We start from the raw sequence: 13,018 nt of genomic DNA, 5'->3' as shown, positions 1-13,018 counted from the left end.
CCCTGCCGCTGCACAAATGGATTTGCCTACGTGGGGTGTGTGTGGGAAGAGATCAGTGATGCAGACGCCTGGGTGTGCACCCAACCTGCAAAGCACCCGGGGGCCAGCTGCCTACTCTGGGAGGGAGGGAGCACTGTCGGAAACGCTCACTGGGGAAGCACATGTGGCTGTAGCAATGTGGCACATTCACACATGGAACACATACTAGCGCTGGGCAAGGCTGGCAAGCGCTGCCTCCAAGAGGAAGCTGGGCCAAGACCATTGCAGGGAGCCCGTAAACCTCCTCTGATCCGCATCCCCCATCCATTTGCTGAAGGTCAGTCAATAACGGCCAGATGTTTTCAGATCCTCCAAGGCAATTTAAATGCCAGCCTCTGTCCTTGTGGAAGTCAGAGAAATGTGGAAAATGAATGAATTACTTTAGCAACATTGTCTGCATATAGAGCAGCATCGCTTGCTTCCTTGGCAGGGACGGTGAGATGAGGAAAGAACCAGGCTGCAGCAAGCATCCTGCCTGGCAGCTCTGATGCAAGTGTCCTACCCCCCACGTAACCCGAAAGTGCTTGGCAAACAGGCACTTTCCATCATTAACTGGTGTCACTCGAGTCTCCTTTTCTATCTTCAATGACTCTGGTTCTTTGTGCTGGTGGAAACTGTGTCCTGAAACCAGGACCGGCGCTAGGGTTTTGAGCGCCCTAGGGGGACGGCAATTTTGCTGCCCCACGCGCTGGTCCCGCGGCTCCGGTGGAGCTGCCACAGTGGTGTCTGCGGGAGGTCCACCGGAGCCGCGCGAGCAGCCGACCGTCCGCAGGCACAACTGCGGCAGCTCCATGGGAGCTGCCTGTCGCCCCCTCCGGACACCCTGGGCTGCAGGCTGCCGCAGTGGCACCCTGACCCAGGGGACACCCTGGACTGCTGGCTGCTGCGGCAGCGCCTTGACCCAGGGGACACTCTGGACTGCCGGCTGCCGCCAGCCGTTCAGACTCCCTCTCTGTCCCAGCAGCAGCAGCTGCTCAACCATTTAAAAAAAAAAATTAGGGACGCTTTTTGGCGCCCTCAAATCTCGGCGCCCTAGGCAACCCCCTAGTCCACCTAAATGGTTGCACCGGCCCTGCCTGAAACTCCCCCTGGCTCTGCTGACTGATCTCCACGTGACAGAACACGTCCTGAAACCAAGCACACTGCTTCCCCGAGCCAGGCGCCTGACGCCCAGGAGAGACATGTCCCCACTACAAGTGGAGCTCAAACACTTCATTGCTACACTGTGAGGGGTCTGTGCTGCAACATGGAGGAGAGTTTGCAGAAGGAGCTGCCAGGACCATCAACTCCAGGGGCCTGTAACAACATTAGGCTACAGAAAGATAAGGGAGCAATGCTGCGACAGCAGTGCCTGGTGACTGAGGACAGACAGACAGAGACAGAGGGTGTATATGGGGAGGGAGAGAGAGATTTCCTCACCACCTACTTCAGACTCCCCAGTGCCTCACTGCTGCTCTGTCCCACTGGTTTGACCAATGCACACTGACATAAGGCAAATATCGGTGAGTCATCTTGTCTTTGCTCCAGGCCTGGCGATTCTCCAGACCTCAGGCTCCTGTATCACACCCCACAGTCATCAACTGTGTCTCTGATCTTTCAGGGCAGGTGCCCCACGCTCCCTAGGGCAGTGGTTTTCAACTCTTTTTCCATTTGTGGACCATTATAAAAATTGGAATGGAGGTACAGACCCCTTTGGAAATCTTAGCCATAGTCTGCGCCCCCCCAGAGGTTGAGAACCACTGCTTTAGCATCAGCAGGGCCTGGAACTCCATTCCTGGGGGAGAAGCTGTAACCACGGAGGAGCAGCACTTGGAGGGGCATTGACTGCTTTCACTGGGGGCTGCCTGAAGCCCTCCTCATGGCTGCTGGGGGCTTGGAGGGAAAACAGGGGATCCCTATAGATCTCAGTTGCTTGGAAATCAGATAAATAATGCTTCCGGACTCAACCAGGGCTGGAAAATGCATGTTCAGGAGGAGCCTCAGCAAGTCTTTCAGCTCCACACCAGCATTCAGTCTATATCTCACCTTCTTCCGCTGACACCCCAGCTCAGCAGGCAGGGATGGAGCAAAGGGGCCACGCACTGCCCCAGGCAGGAGATGAACACAATCTGACATGTTCCAGCTGAGACCAGTTACACCAAGTGAGCAGAAAATGCCTTGGGAATGGATCTGAATGGGTGTGAACCCTCAGCCATAAGGGAGAGGGGTGCTGGGATTAGGGGCAGGGTACGTTGCCCCTGGATGCACTGCACAGAGTCGGCTCCAGATGCTACCCAGGCGAACAGAGGAAGAACCACTTTGTGGTCACAGTGCTGGACTGGGGCTCCAGAGATGTGGCTCCAATCCCCTGCTCTGTCACAGACTCCCTGTGTGACACCTGACAATTCATTTATTCTGCTGAGCCTCAGTTCCCTATCTGGGCCATGGCGATGAGTCTACTCAACACAGGGATAGCGTCCACCCTCATCACCAGAGCATAGGAGCACCATCCAGCAGGGCATTAAGTGGTGTCACTAATGTCCTTCACGTGCAATAATACAGCCACCTCCTGCTCTCTCTGTGTGCCTCGTCTATTCTGATTTTGAGCTCCTCTGGGCAGAGACCTTCTGCTACTCTGGGCCTGTGCAGCACCCAGCACAATGGGGGGTTTCTGGGGGAATCTCTTCCTGGGACAGACTCGAACAGCTGTAGAAATCAAGGCTGGCCAAGTGCCAAGCACCCCTACCTTCTCAAAGCCGTGCACTTGCTGGCAGACACCTGCCGTACAATCTAGAGTTAGTTAAGGAAGGCTGAGCTGTTTGGGATAGCTATGAAAGTATAAATTAACTACAGCGTTAATAAGGCATCTTCAGCTGGCAGCACTATACCAAGCAGGAAAGCTCTTGTGCGTCACTGGAAGAGCTGGGGACTGTACTGCCTTCGTAAGCGCACTCCCTGCTGCTAAGAGAAGTGCAGGGGATCTAAAGCAATGCAGGTCATAACAAGCAAAGTGACGGCACAATCCAGCCTTGTGAAACACGCACTCCTGCTCTGATCAGTCTCACTGGAGCTGGTCCACATAGTTCCACCCAAAAACTTATCCCCCTGCAAATGTGATTTTGCACAGTGCACTGTCTTCCAGGGGAAAAGGCTGAATTCAGCACAATCTTCTGATCGTCCCAAATGGGAGACTCCAACCCAACAGTTTGAGTTGGAAATTTTGAAACAAAATGACATTTTTCATTCTGAAATGTCGCTCTGACATAAAGAACGCTGCTCTGACATATCAGATAATTTCCTTTGGTTGAAACTATTGATATATTTCCACTCGGACATTCCCAGCTGGAAAGTTTTCAGAATTTTCCATTGGCAGGCTGAATTTTCTTGTGCTGGTTTTCATTCTGATTTGGAAACATCTGACCCTCCCACGGTGTGAAAATGCCATTTCCTGTCCTGCTCTCACCAAATGCTGATGGGTTTGCTTCCTGAGACAACAAAGCAAACACATAACTGTGCCAGAGAGGAGGTCATAGGAGCAGAGATTTCCTCTGCAAACAACTTCCAGTTACAGGCACCTACTCCCAGGACTAGACACTGTTCCTCTTTCTATCCTCCAGAAAGCTCCCCTAGTTCAGAACAAAACCATGTGCTCCAGAACCAAAGGCACTGAGCTGGGAGTCAGATGCCCTGAGCTTTATTCCAAGAGGCTCAGGCACCCAAATCTTATTAAAAGGCAATGGGAACTAAGCACCAATGCCCCCACCCTCCCCAACTCCGAGGTGCTGGGCTGGGACCCAGGAGATCTCAGTTCAATTACTGGCTCTGCCACAGATTCCCTGAGTGATCTTGGATGGGTCACTTAATCTCCCTGTGCCTCAGCTCACCGTCTGTAAACTGGGGATAATGATGCTGACAAGCTTTATCCAGTGCTTTGGGATCTGTGGATGAGAAACACTGCACAGTAGGGTTCTGGTCCACCACACGGCTCCGAGGCGCTTGGATCGCACAAATAACAACAGGTGTGTGAGGTGGCGAGCATTATCAGTGCTCTCGTATTGCCATGACGTCCCTACGTGGTGGACCACACACACACAGAGATGGGAAATGCATTGAATCTTGGGGCCTCTGGTGGGAATATCGAGGTCAAGGCTCTGTCGCAGGGCAAGGTGAACACGATTCCCCTGCCCTGCCTGTATGATTTTATGCAGGGTACCCCTCTGCTGGGTGCTGTCAGAGGGAACTGGGGCCCAGCCGGAGGGAGATTTGCTCTGCTTCGAGAGGGAGGTGGCTGGGACACTTCCATTCACCAGTGAGTTTCCCCACTTGGTGGAGGCAGCTTCCTTTGCTTTCCTTGCTAATGAGTTTGGTGTGACAGGCACTTATCTCAGCGATGACAACTGAGCCGGAGAGCAAAGCAGACACGAAAGGCTGAGTACAGAGGAGACAGGAACCTGCCAACTCCCCAGAGACATGGGCAGGTATCCCACGTCCGTCTCCAGGATTCACTGGCAATGGGCAGCACAGCCCAGCATCTCAGCCAACGGCCTGTCAGAGTCCTGCCAGCTGCACAGGGAGCAAACAGTGACATCAATGGGAGGCTCCCGGGCAGGGGCTCTCGGTCTCCTCTGTACCACAAGCCCACACCACAAACCTCGGGGACATGAGGGAAGGCCCCATGAGTCACGGCCCCAGACTGAAAGTCTGGGCTTTGGGAAATGAGCCCATACACGCTGGCTCCAATGCCAGAGGCTGAGTGTGCAGGGCCACGGAGCCTAGGTTCCCTTCTCCGCACCTCCAGGCAGCCCTGCAGATATCTCAGCTGCTGTTTGCATTCCAACAGCACCTAGAGGCTGCACTGGAAAGTGCTAGGTTTGAGGGATGCACAGTGAGCCAGTGCCCACCCCAAAGAGCTCGCACAGACCAGACAGAGCAAGGTGGCAGAAAGGAGCTAATCTCCACTGATAGGTGGGGAACTGAAGCACAGAGAAGTTAAGTGACTTGCCCAAGGTCACACAGGGAGTCTGTGACAGAGCTGGGAATTGATCCAGGATCACCTGAGTCTCCTTCAACTGCTGTAATCACAAGACCAGCCTTGCTCCTGCGCAGCACATGCTGACATTGTCCATGCTGTACCTGATCAGTGGGAAGAGCCCCCCAGGGTCACCAACTCAGCCTCTTTCACCAGAGCTAAGCCTGCTTTCCAAGGCATGAAAAGCTGAGCCAGGGAATGCCTGCCCCAGTTACCTGTTCACTAGCTTATCAGGATTTGGGGGGCGGGGAGGGTTTTGCATCTTTAGTTTCTGTGCCCCAGTGGCAGAGACATACCCACCTGCCCAGGGAAAGACAACAGCCACCATGGGAACCAGCTGGCCAGCGTCCCTGCCAAAGCCCACGTCAATGCAGAGGAAACACTGCACCATAACCTCCAAGGGAGGCAGCCAGACATGGATCCCTGACTACAAATGGCACAGTGTGTTTCATGACAATGCCAGTTAAGACACCATGAGCTGCTGAGAACCATTGCCAAAAGGCAGGCAGACAGGAATGCTAAAGAGAGTGCCAAAGTGCCCGGGGCCTATTCCTCCCTTTGTCTTAGGGTTCACTTTTCACCATTTCATGTTCATCCCCACCAACAATCTGATGCCCCAGAAGAGCTGCCAACAAACTGGGTAAGATGACATGACCAAGCTTAAGGAGATGCTGCATTCGGTGACTCCTGTGCAGCTCTGGCTTATAACTACCATGCTATCCAAGTGGAAGAGAGCATTTTTAACGAGCCATTTTCTGGGCCTGTTCTAGTCAGCCTCTGTGGTACTAATATCAGTGCAGCAGTTGTGTTTAATTTTGTAATACATTTATTAAGCATGGTACAGAGCTGTGAGTGATAAAGTGTTAAAGAGAGTTAGCAGAGGGTAATCACCAACAGCCATGGAAATTATGATCTCAGCACTAAGGTGTTGATTTCATTTTTATCAAATTATATGGTCTGAAATCTAGAGCCTTGTTTTGTTCTTGTTGTTAAAGCAGCATTTAAAATGCTGAACCTCCAGTTGGTACAGCTCCAGCTGTAACACCGTTTGGAATACAGTCTGCTGCCCAACAGCGTTAATGAGGGACTTTCTGTCACAATCAATTATGCTCTGAGTTTTGGAAGTCTGGCACATTATGTGCACAGGTTTGTGAGAGAGGATAATTATATTCAGCAATATTCCATGGGGGAAAAAAGAGGAGCTGGGGGAATAGGAATTAGGCGCAAGGTTTTCAATGCAAAATAATACAGTACTCATCTCTAAAGTGATACCACATCACACCCCTCTGTGCACATCGGGCCCAGCCTTCAGAAAGCTATTCTAATAGTCCAGCCACTTCAGCACATCTGAGTTTGCAGCATTTTTGGTTGGTCAGAAAGGACCAACACTGCCCACAACCCTCTAGGGACAACACATCAGGTCAACCAAGTGTGTGTGTTTGGGGAGGGGGGCAGATGACGGGGAGTAACTGAATGTGAATTAAAACACTCATGATTGTGTTACTAAATGCAAGTACAAGGTATTGGTTGTTTGTTTGCTGAATTTAAACACTCCCCTGCAATGTTTGCGGCTTCAAAGCAGAATAGCATTGGGCTAATGCATGAGAAGTGGGATTTGAAGCAGACTGTAACCTACAGTAAAACTGATTAGTCCATGTCAATTTTCCAAAAGGAGTGAAATACAAAGGGTAAACCAAGCACATAAATGAAAGTAAATTAAGGTTGTACAGTTCTGGACATCACATTCACATGGTTTTGTTAGTAACACAGACAGTCACGTGTATGATGTGTATCTATCAATATGGAATATTCTAATGCAGCCTCCCTCTAGCATTAGGAAGTCTCTCCGTGAGCCAGTGTACAAAACTGGAATACCCACTGCAGAGCAGCCCTTGGGAAGCAGTATCTGTAGCTACTGATGGCTCCATCGCAGTAAATGTGCCTTAACCATCCATATCCTCAGCTAAGGCCCAGCTCTACAAAGTACTGACCTCTATCACAATCCCATTCGCTTTCAAACGGCCGAGTGAGGCAGCAGTTTTGATTTGCAGGCCAGCACCTCTCAGAACCAGCCTCGAGCAAAGATGGCCACTTTCAGACAGGAAAGAAGATTATGCCCCATGCTCTAGCTCTCTCCAAGCACTCTGGGGACTGCCTCTCCCGCCCTGAGAGCTAAGCAAGACCTCTGTGCAGGCAAGGGTTTCTGTCAGTGCAGTCCACACAGGGCACAACGGGCACAGCTGCGTGTGTCAGCTCGACCTACTGTAGTGCCCAGCTGGGTGCAGTGGCGGCAGATGTTAGCTACAGCAGTAGCTGAGCGAAGGTTCCCTGGTACTGCAGGGGGATTAGCCTCACCACTCACTTCATGCCACATCCCACAAGGCAGGGAAATTAGAGAAAGAGAGAGAGAGAGAGAGAGAGAGCGCGCTTGCGCAAGCATTGTCCTTTCCCAAGGCAAACCCCATAGCGGGTGCACAGCCTCTGGGTGCAGCTGCACTGAAAGTGGCCTGCTTTGTGCAGGGGGTCGGACTAGATGATCACATTGGTCCCTTCTGACCCTAGAATCTATGAGTCTATGAGTCTATGAAAGGCTCTCCAATGGGGTGCCTCTCAGTGCAATGGCTAGTAGAGAAATACGCCCACTGCAGAAGCACTCCTGTAGCTGGCACTAACTGGCATCCTACATGGGAGCCTCAGGAGGGAAGCTGGGGATCAGCTAGACCACGGGGAATGCACTCTTTCCAAGGCATTGCTCCAGGTGGGGGTGAGACACAGTGCAGGAGATGGGTACCTGCTGCTGTAACTCAGGTGTCCAAGGACTGCTTTGGAAGGAGAAGGCAAAGGCAGTGGGTGGGTTGTAGCGAGAAAGGATGAAAATCAGCTGGCACTTTGCACTACAAGTCTCAGTATCTCCAGTACCCACAGCAGCCCAGGAGGCAGACAGCCCTGGCAGGCTGAGGAGTTTGGGCCCCATCGCCTGGACTGGACAAGACCCTGGGTTGCTCTCTGACAAATCCTGCTGCTCTCCTCACCAGCAGGAGCTACGGGGTCTGACGAGAATCAGAGGATTCCTGGGGAGGTTGGCTCAGGAAGATGTTACTGTCCTTTGAACATGAACTGATCGTGACAGGGCGGGAAACTCAATACAAATCAGCTCAGTGTTTACAGGTCACACTGACAGGTTAACTTTTTCTGTAGCGCCCTCCAGGGGATGAATCATGCTTAAGAAGCAAATTAACCTGCTCAAATTACACAAGGCAGAGCTCTAGCGAGGGGGGGTTGCTGATGCTGCTTTGGGTAGTGTCCCACAGAGCTAGCTTGCCTTCCCGCTGATTGGCTGATTGTTTCAATTTCTGCACAGTAATTTCAGGCATGCAGCTTCCGCTCTCTCACATGCTGTACTCCCATTGTCCCTCCAGCTTTCAGGCATGTCTCAGCTGCTTGTTTGTAGACTCTTGATCCCTTTTTTTGGGTACTCCAAGTGACACACACTAGAAAAGCCCCTGTGATGTGATGATGCGGGGCTGAGACGCAGTGTGGCAGAAGGTATCCCTGCTGCTGGCTCTCGGGTGCCAAGGAGCCCAGCGCCACAGGAAATGGGAAAGCAGAAAATGCAGGACTTGCCAGAATTGACCAGCCCCAAAGTCCGCGAGTCTACTATCCTATCTCCAACAGTGATACCAGCTGCTTCAAAGGAAGGTGCAAGAACCCTAGCAGCCAGCAGATGGGAGATAATCTGCCCCAGGGGAGTTTCATCCTAACCCCCAATAGTTAGGCTCTGACATAAACCCTGAGGCAGTAGGTTTTATGCCCCTTTTCATTTTAGAATTAGTTGTTAGAGCTCTGGCTATTCCTGTTATCAGATGTCCACTCCGTCTGTGAAACTTGCCAAGCTGGTGGCCTCCATGACATCCTGTGGCAATGAGTTCCACAGTCTAATTACATGTTGTGCAAAACAGTGGAAGCTGCTTGGCAGGCCAAAATGAAGCACACACACACTGTCCAGAATGACAAAGCAACAGCAGAGAGCACTGCAGAGAAGGACTGAGCACATCTGTCCATTAAAGTGTCTCTCTCCTTCTCTCTTCCAGTCTGATTTCCTTCCAGCTCCTTGTTCATTCCTTCAGCATTTGCGGCATTTTCTTCTCCACCAAGGGTGAGCAAGGGAATTTTTAACTGTAATTCAGCCAAAATGCTGGGACTGTCTCCTGCCCTTGTGCTCCGCAAATCCCATCTCATGGTCCTGCTGGCATTTTGAAGGTCAGCTCTGCTGACAGCTCTATCCTCAGATTCATCCAGGGCCAGGAGCCTGTCTCTCAGATGGAGAGAGGCAGCTCAGCAGGAGGGTTGATAACCAAAGTTAACAGCAGTTAAATCAGTCTGGTCATTCCAGGAAGGTAGGACAGCTAAAGTCCCAGTTGTCCCAGTGCCACCAGCACAGCTCCGCGCCCCGGAAGCACGCATGTAGTGCTGCAGGAGAGAATCTCTTAGATATCTTTGTGCCATGTCACCAGTGATGTCCAATCAACTTCAATCATGCAAGAGGGATTATTCAGAGAGTAACTCCTCCCATTCTCTCTGTCAGGCCAGTCCTAGGACATGGGATCCCCCTTTTTCCATCTCTTTGGAACGGCCACGCCTCTGGCTGGCACATTCCTCCTTTCTAGATGACAGGCCCCCGTTGGGAATCTTTCCCCAGATGCAAAGAGGCCAATGAGAAGAGGGGGATGCTCATGCCAAACATAAGGACAGCTCCATCCTCTTTTGCCCTTACCTTGTTCTACGAGTCAGCTCGACAGGATGTAGAATCTTTGGGCACGATTCTGACCTGGTGTAAATCAGGAGTAGCTCCACTAAGCCAATGGAATTACAACAGGGGAAATGAGATGAGATAAGATGCTAGATGGGTCTGATTCTGAACTCCTGTCTGAACTCCTCTGCTGTCAGGAACAATTGGTGCCAAGTGGAGCCATTGGTGGGTTCTGTATTTTCCTTCCCGGAAAAACAACCAACAGTTGCTATAATAACTGAGCTTTTATGCATTCTCAGGCTGCTTTCCAAAGGAGGTCAGTATAATTAACTCCATTTTACAGATGGTGAAATTGAGGCACAAGAGGGGATGTGACTTGCCCGGCATCAGCCAGCAGCAGGAACTGAGCTCTAGTCCAGCTCCCTAGCCACTGAGCTGCCCTCTCCCTTCCATTTTTGGGGCAATGGAGCAATGGCAGCAGGAAACGTTTACTTCTTTTTTGGTCCTGAGCCAGTCATCTTAGCTGATCAGTTTGCAAGTGCTGGAACAGGGAAACAGCCTGGATGTGACTCTCCAGCCTCCATTGCTCCTCTGAGGCTGATGACAACAGAAGGCTCAGCTATTGCATACGCTGGGACAGAGGGAGTGGGAGCTCTCGGACTAATTATGGAGATTTTACAATACCAGGTACAGTGCAGGAAAACACTACCTCTCTCAAACAGTAGCCAGACAGCAGGACTGACTTAGATCCCCGTTGGCTGGCTGGATGTCACTGTGTGTGCATCCTGCAAGCCAGTGCAGCAGGGACAGGACCTGGCACTTGCCAGGATGTGTAGACAGAAGCAGTGCTGGGGGAGCCTCTGTCTTGCTGAGCCAGCAAGAGCCACTCCAAGTTGGTCCCAGCTGGGAGCTGCATTCCCCTGGCCAAGCGAGCCAAGCTGGAAGTCACTCGGCAAATCTCACAGTGCCAGCTGGCTGCTGCTGATCACTGTCATAGATGACTTCCATTGAGACCTGGAGGATCTGCCTCTGCCATGAGTCAATCTCCCAGCTCACGTCTCTCTCTCGCCTACAAATTATGCAAGGTTTGGGGTTGGGTTTTTCAGATGCACGCTGCAAGGGGATAATTTAATTAGTTTCACTGTTGGTTCAGTCTTGCGCCTAGCAGGAGCTCACAGTTTCTTTAGAACAGGGGTTCTCAAACTGGGGGTCGGGACCCCTCAGGGGGTCATGAGGTTATTACATGGGGGGAGGTCACAAGATGTCAGCCTCCATCCCAAACCCCACTTTGCCTCCACCATTTATAATGGTGTTAAATAATTAATAAAGTGTTTTAATGTATGGGGGGGGTGCACTCAGAGGCTTGCTGTGTGAAAGGGGTCACCAGTACCAAAGTCTGAGAACCCCTGCTTTAGAACCAGTCCTGTTTGGCATGAAGCCACAGACCTCCCTCCACACATCTATGCCACCGCTTCCCCTGGTATCTGCGTTCCAACACCTAGGCTCTCCCCTGGGCATGAACACAGAGCTGATCCTACAGAGAGGGTACAGGACAGTGCAGATAGCCCAGCCTGCTGAGCAACTAGGCAAGATGTAAACACAGCTAATGGAAACCAGGTCTTGCTGATTTAACTGGCTCTACATCCTATACAGGAAAGCGCCTCTCCATTGGCAGTGCCGCCCTGGAGAACTGCCCGCCTCGAGGAAACTCAAACAGAGACCAGGCTCCCACATACAGACACATGCCAGCCAGGTGGTCACCCACAATACTTATGCTTCAGAAAGGTTTCCTGCCCTTAAACTCCCCACATTCCCCCAGCCCTGACTCCTCATGCCACTGGGACACTCTCCTGCTGAATATGAGATCACAGCCCACCAGTGCCACCTCACTGGGTTATGACTTCACAGCAGGAAGAGAAAGAGATGCTGTTATTCAAACCCCAACAGCAATGGGAGAACCAGGGAAGCACTGCCTGGAGGCACCTGTGTTCTTATAAATATGCCCCTAGTCTGCCCAAGCCAGTAACCCATTAGTGCCGACCCTCTCCTGCCCTGATGCAAAGAGTCAGGGGGAGATTTTTAAACTCTCTGGCTGCTCCTCCCTGTGAGCAGAGCCTGACTCCATACTCCCCTAACCCAGCAGAGGAATGGGAGGCTGTGAGGAGGTTCCAAGAACGCTACCTCAGGGAAATTACTCCAGATTAAGGCAGCACGGGAATTTAAAAGCACAGTAGCTATTTGGAACTAATGCCCTGTATGGACGCTCTTATTCCAGAATAAGGGAGCCTTTGCTGACTCCGCTTCCGAAGCGATTCTGGAATAAGTGTGTTCCCCCAGGGAGCTCACTGCAGACAGTGTCCCTGTGGGGTGGGGGGGGGCTTCTGAGCTGCATTTTTTTACTCCCACGCCCCACCCCAGGAGGTTGAAATCTCTGCAGAGAACCAAGCCCCCTGTGACATGCTGAGGGAGGATGGAACATCCCCAGGAACCCTGGAAGCCCCGTACTCCCCGGGGAGCGCCCGCTCCAGCTCCGGGGACACGGTCCCGGGCACTTTCCCCCTCACCCCCGAGCCTCTGCAACGCGGCATTTGCAACCCGAGCGAACGGGGAGGAAAATCCGGCTCTCGCGGGTCCCAGGTCTCTGCAGCCCCCCGCGTCTCCGGCTCGCTCGGAAGTTTGCACAGAGGCAGCCCGGAGAAAGTTGGCTGCCAGGATGCGCGCAGGGGCTCGCGGGGATCTCCCGGAGCAGCGGCCCTAGAACTCGCCTCGCCCTTCCCAGCACGGGAGCGCCCGGGGGCCGCTTTCCGAGCTCCGCACCGGGCTGCGGCGTCCGGGCGCCCAGCCCCGGGGGGCCGCTCCACGGAGAAGCGCCTGGGTGCGAACCTGGCAACGGGGGCGCCCCGCCCGGCTCTGCCCCTGCCCCAGCCCGGCCCCGGCGCACCTACCTGGTGGGTCCCGTCACAGGTGTCCCCGCCGCGCGCCCCAGCCGCTGCCCATCCCCGCCCTGCGCGCCGCAGCTCCGCGGCTCGGGCCGGCTGGGGCTCCCCGGGCAGGGCTGCGCTGGGCTCGGACGCGCAGTGTCTGGCGGCTCTGCTCGCTCCGCACCAGCCTGGCTCGCTCCTGCGCCGCCAGCCGCAGCCTCCTCGGGGGCAGCCGGGCAGAGCCTGGGCGCCGGCGAAGGGGCGCAGCGACCCCTAGCGCTCGCACGGCCCCGCGCTCTG

The 13,018-nt window shown here is 53.1% G+C and overlaps 1 protein-coding gene across 2 annotated transcripts in view; it reads right to left on the bottom strand.

Annotated features, from left to right (window-relative positions):
- TAFA3 (TAFA chemokine like family member 3) overlaps positions 1-12,812 on the bottom strand; it is a 77,081-nt gene extending 64,269 nt beyond the window's left edge. The window contains exon 1 of one of the 2 annotated variants that reach the window (XM_030561739.1): positions 12,743-12,812. The gene's annotated coding sequence lies outside the window, so the exon portion shown is untranslated. The remainder of the gene's footprint in view (positions 1-12,742) is intronic. The other variant, XM_030561740.1, reaches the window with a different exon arrangement.
- Positions 12,813-13,018: the final 206 nt, after the last annotated feature.

This window comes from Gopherus evgoodei, chromosome 4, assembly GCF_007399415.2.
Source record: "Gopherus evgoodei ecotype Sinaloan lineage chromosome 4, rGopEvg1_v1.p, whole genome shotgun sequence".
In the NCBI taxonomy this organism is placed as follows: domain Eukaryota; kingdom Metazoa; phylum Chordata; order Testudines; family Testudinidae; genus Gopherus; species Gopherus evgoodei.
This window is presented reverse-complemented; position numbering and strand designations above follow the sequence as displayed.